Source organism: Macrobrachium nipponense, chromosome 37, assembly GCF_015104395.2.
Source record: "Macrobrachium nipponense isolate FS-2020 chromosome 37, ASM1510439v2, whole genome shotgun sequence".
In the NCBI taxonomy this organism is placed as follows: Eukaryota; Metazoa; Arthropoda; class Malacostraca; order Decapoda; family Palaemonidae; genus Macrobrachium; species Macrobrachium nipponense.
In genome coordinates, this window is record NC_061097.1 from 48,941,103 (window position 1) to 48,946,888 (window position 5,786).

At 50.7% G+C, this 5,786-nt stretch overlaps 1 protein-coding gene across 1 annotated transcript in view; it reads left to right on the top strand.

Moving 5' to 3' along the window:
- Nucleotides 1-5,786, top strand: part of LOC135209251 (origin recognition complex subunit 4-like) — a 402,188-nt gene that overhangs the window by 295,175 nt on the left and 101,227 nt on the right. The window lies entirely within an intron of this gene.

Sequence of the window (5,786 nt, forward strand, 5' to 3'; positions counted from 1 at the left end):
AAGAACCTCTGCATGCTCTAGTTCTCTGCAAATAAAACTTGAGAGCCCTGACAGGACACAGGACTCTCTCAGCTTCAGGTCCCACTAGCTCCGACAACCCCTTGATCTCGAACGTTCTCGGCCAAGGGTTGAAGGGTCTCGTTCTTTGCCAAGAACGTAGGACTTAAGGAACAAACTGCACTATGATCCTTGAACCCAATATGCTTGCTTATGACTTGAATTTCGCTAACCCTCTTCGCCGTCGCCAGAGCGGTTAGGAAAATAGTCTTCTTAGTAAGATTCCTAAGCGAGGCTAAATGGAGCGGTTCAAATTGACTCGACATGAGGAACTTCAGTACCACGTCTAAGTTCCACGATGGTTACCTTAGTTGGAGAACTTTCACAGTCTCAAATGATCTAATGAGATCATGAATGTCTTTATCATCGCTAAGTCGAGTCCTCTATGTCTGAAGACCACAGAAAGCACGCTTCTGTAGCCTTTAATCGTGGGAACGGCTAGTTTCGCTTCTTTCCTAAGATGAAGAAGGAAATCTGCTACCTGGCTCACAAGAGGTTGAGGTGGAGGAAATGCCCTTCCTTCTGCACCAACTTCTAAGACAGCCAATTTGATTGGTAAACTGCGACTGAGGAGGGCCTCCTTGCGTTGGCAATCGCCGTTGCCAACAGGTCTTGAAAAAACCCCTCGCTCTGGCCAACTTCTTGATAGTCTGAACGCAGTCAGACTCAGAGCGGGGAGGTTTTTGTGGTACCTCTCGAAGTGGGGCTGTCTGAGTAGATCTTTCCTTAGGGGCAGAGTCCTCGGAAAGTCTATTAGGAAGGACATCAACCTCCGTGAACCAGTCGGCCGCTGGCCAGGAAGGGGGTGGTCGATGAGGGTCATTCTCGCTCCTTCTGATGCAGCGAACTTCCTCATTACTTCCCCGAGTATTTTGAATGGGGGAAAAGCGTAAACGTCTATCCCGACCAATTCCACAGTAGGGCGTCTACTGCCACTGCTTCCCGGGTCCCAGAACTGGGGAAGGAATACAGCGGAAGTCTCTCGTTCGGGAAGTTGCGAAAAACGTCCACATGAGGACGTCCCCGACAGCTTCCATAGCGCCTGGCATACTTCCTGATGAAGGGTCCATTCCGTCGGCAGAAGCTGTCCTTGCCGACTGAGAAGGTCCGCGTCGCACGTTTTCCGTTTTCGCCTGACACAACCCCTTGTCAGAATCGTGACGTTTTGCGCCTTTGCCCACATCAGGATATTCCTCGCGATGACGAACAGAGAATGAGAGTGAGTTCCCCCCTGTTTCCTGAGGTATGCCAAGGCTGTGGTGTTGTCCGAGTTTATCTGAACCACTTTGCTGGAGACTTCCTCCTCGAAGAACCTCAGAGCGAGGTAAACCGCTGAGAGTTCTTTTAGATTGATGTGCCAGGACACCTGTTCCCCTCTCCAGGTGCCTGACACTTCTCTCCCTCCCAGTGTTGCTCCCCAACCGGTGGAGGACGCGTCGGAGAACAACACTAGGTCGGGGTTCCGAAGCTTGAGCGAAAGACCTTCCGCAAGCTTCTTTGGATCCAACCACCATTTGAGGTGCTTTTTCACTTCTTCCGTCAAAAAGCAAGACCTCTTCTAGATCCTGTTTGCGTGACCAATTGCTTGAGAGGAAGAACTGAAGTGGTCGGAGGTGCAACCTTCCCAGAGAAACAAACTTCTCCAGTGAGGAAATGGTCCCCAGCAGACTCATCCATTCCCTCACCGAGCATGTTTCCTTCCCCAGAAAGGCCGACACTTTGTCCAAGCATTGAAGTTGTCGCCCCTGGGACGGAAAAGCCCGAAAAGCCACTGAGTCCATCTGAATCCCCTCCCAGATAGACTAAGGATTGAGAAGGAGTCAGATGCGACTTCTCGAGATTATTCACCAGAAGTCCCAGGGAAACTTCGCTAACGACAGAGTCGTGTGCAGGTCCTTCAGACACCTGTCTGGCGATGAGGCTCGAATAAGCCAGTCGTCTAGGTAGAGAGAGATCCTTATATCTGCAAGATGGAGCCACCTCGCAACGTTCTTCATAAGAACGGTGAACACCATCGGCGCCGTGCTGAGACCGAAGCAGAGTGCCCTGAATTGGAAAATCTTCCCTTTCAGGACAAACCGCAGGTATTTCCTTGAACGGGGATGGATGGGGACGTGAAAGTATGCGTCCTGAAGGTTCTAACGAGACCATCCAATCCCCCGCCGTCTTAAAGCTGCAAGCACGGATTGAGGTGTCTCCATCTTGAACTTCTGCTTGGTAACGAAGCGATTCAGACTGCTGACATCCAGAACGGGGGGCGCCACCCCCCTGACTGCTTCGGCACTAGGAACAGACGGTTGTAGAACCCCGGAGAACTCCGGTCGAAGACTTGTTCCACTGCCTGCTTCTCGATCATTTGATCTAATAGATCGTGAAGCACTGTCTGTTTTTCTCCCTGATACGACGGAGACAAATCCTTTGGTGTCGAAGACAGCGGGGGTAACGACAGGAAAGGAATTCTGTACCCCTTCTTGACGATGTCCAGAGACCAAGCGTCGGCACCTCTCTCTTCCCAAGCTTCCGCGAAATGTAGAAGTCTGGCTCCTACCGGTGTCTGAAGGACTTCCCTCTCACTTCTTGCTCTTGGAAGGAGCGGGAGTCTTGCCTCTGAAAGAGCCTCTTCCTCGAGGGGCTGGCTTCGAGGAAGAAGCGGGTCGAAAGGGCTTCGACTTCTTCAAAGCAGAGGACCAGAAGCCGAAGAAGTAGCAGGCTTCCTAGAAGACTGAGCCAGAAGGTCTTGAGTTGCTTTCTCCTGGAGACTGGCTGCTATGTCCTTTACCATAGACTGGGGGAAGAGATGTTCTGAGAAAGGCGCGAAAAGAAGATCCGCTTTTTGCGCTGGTGAGACCGACTTTGCAGTGAAATTGCAAAAAAGTGCTCTTTTCTTAAGCAGTCCCGTGCTGAAATGAGCAGCCAATTCCTCAGAACCATCCCTGACGGCCTTGTCCATGCAAGACAATACACTGGACAGCTCCCCCAGAGTGATGGAATCAGAACTCCTGGACCTGGCATCCAATACCCCCAGGCACCAGTCAAGAAAATTAAAGACCTCTAGTGTCCTGAAGAGGCCTTTAAGGTGGTGAAAGTCTAACTCGCTATGTGTCCACGAGACCTTCGAGGAAGACAAAAAAGATCTTCTGGTGGCGTCTACAATGCTACCAAAGTCTCCTTGAGCTGAGGCTGGAAGCTTAACTCCGACGTTTTCTCCCGTCTCATACCACATACCAGCTTTGCCACCAAGTCTTGAAGGTGGTAAAGCGAAAGAAGTCTTGCCTGAAGCTTTCCTCTTTTCCATCCAATCATGGACCTTTCTAAAAGCTTGCTTCGTAGAAAGCGACTTCTTCATCCTCACAAAGCCCGAGATCTTAGCAGCTTGGTTTAAGACGAAAACTGAGAGGGAGGAGTACGTGGAGCTTCAGGTTGGAAGGTGTCTGCAAAGACTGACTGAAGTAAACGAGTCAAAACCTTGTAGTCCGTCGAAACTGGAGCCAACTGCTGTTCTTCGTCCCTTTCGACGAAAGCGTCACTAACTTCCTCTTCAGACACTGGAGAAGTCGGAGGAAGTAAAGAAGAGTCCCGAGCTTTCTCAAAAGAGAAAGAACGGCGAACAGGAAGAGTTCTCGCCTCCGCCTGTGCTTGCGGAAGTGGAAAACTGACGTCCGTATGCGCGCGTTTTGCGTCCGAAGCCAATCTACTGGCGCCGACAGAAGCGCGCTCAAACTCCACAGGTGTACACCTGGCGTCCACTTGTGCGCGCTGAGTGTCCACAGGTGCGCGCCGAGCGTCCACTGATGCTCGCCGAGCGTCCACTGATGCGCGCCGAGCGTCCACTGGTGCGCGCCGAGCGTCCACTGGTGCGCGCCGAGCGTCCACTAACCCTCGCTGAGCGTCCACTGGCGCTCGCGAAACTTGCACTGAGTCACGTTCGGCGTCCACTAAAGCGCGTTTGACTTTCGCAGAAGCGCGTTCTGCATCTAAGGAAACTCGCTTCTTATCCACAAGTTTCGAATCAGCGGAAACAACCGCTTCACGAGAGCGAGAAACGAATTTCTCGCCTCCTCTAGAAAGTTGCTGGGGAGCAGGACTAACTCTAGAGGGAGACTCAAACGGAGAGAGCGACGAGCGAGGAGAGGGAGAGGGAGAACGCCTCGACCTCTTCACAGGAAGGTTGTCATCCTTACGGCGACGTGGAGCAGTCTTTCTCGAAGGAAAAACATCTCGAAGTTGCTGCTGAAGAGACTGAAGAATCTTGCTTGTAGGTGAAGCCTCCTTTTCTGGGGAGGGGCTGATCCTGTGAGCAGGAGAGCGGCGAGGGGACGCCTTCTTGCTACTCCAGGAACCGCCGCTTCACGCACCTTAGAGCGACTGCGGCGAGCTCGAAGAAACATCTAGGGAAGACTCCGCCTCCGACGAATCCTTACGCTTCTTCTGCGGAGGAAAAGCAGCAAACGCACTATCAGGCGACGAGCAAAGTTCCGGAGAACAACTTGGACGTGAAGCGTCCCGAACGCGAACCGTCCTTTTCAGCGGACGTGATGCGGTATGAGAGCTCCACCCCTTGCGCGGGGAGGAAGCTTCAGAAGAAGAAAAGCACTCCTTGAGAAGACGTGCACGCGCACGCTCCTTGGCAGTCTGGGTATGTTCGTCAGAAGCTGCCGAAGGCACGCCAGATCGGTGGGGGTTCCTCGTAACCCTCCTTCGACTTTCGACATGCTCTCTCCCCGTAATCTGGGAGTCAAGCAGAGGTCTAGGTCTAGAGGCGGAATGAGGCCGATCTGACGCACCCTCCACTACACAAGGGGCACTTTCACTGCACTTTTCTTCACTTTTGCTCTCCAGAGCTAACACTTTTGATTCTAAGTTACGAATCGATTCAAGAATTAGCGATAACGTATTACCTTCTACCGACACTGTATCAGGGGCCGGAGGCAACACTACAGGGGTAGGAGCATACTCTACAGAAGGAGGGTTAGCAGGAGAATAATTTAAATCTTGCCTACCTGAAACACTCCTGGAGGAAGACCTCCTTAACCTATCTCGTTCAAGTTTCTTCAGATAGGTTTCATACGCCTTCCATTCCGACTCTGTTAGTCTTACACACTCCTTACAACGACTTTCAAACGTACATTCATTCCCCCTGCACCCTTTACAAACAGAATGTGGGTCTACTGAAGCTTTCAGTAGCCTACCTCTACATTCAGCCATCGAACAAAATCTAGCGCTAGTAGAACTAGACCCTGACATCTTGATCAAAGAAAATTCAATATCAAAATCAATTCAAACCAAAGTCAACGTGTGCCAAGCCACCGATCCAATTCAGATACCAAAGAAAAACCAAAAGGGATACTCAAGTAGCTAGTAAGTTTCCAAAATCTGGACGGAGGTGCTGCAAACAGGTGTTTCCAGCACCGGCGACAGAAAAATTATGAATAGAAAATGGGAATGATTCCTGATACCCGCCTCCCAGCGGCGGGAATGGGTACTAACCACCTGACTCCCACTGCGTGTGTCGTAAGTGTTTAAATTTCTGTCGGATTCGGAAAAATACAGCTATATATATATCTGACAGGTAAGTTTCATGAACAAAGTTATATTTAAGAAATGCATAGATAAAAAGTTATTGCGAAAAAACCGTGTTACAGAGGCCCTGAATCTCATAGTAGTGTATAACCACTACAAATTGTAATTGTGGATTTGGTATACAAAGGATTCAATTGTAAAGGCAGGTA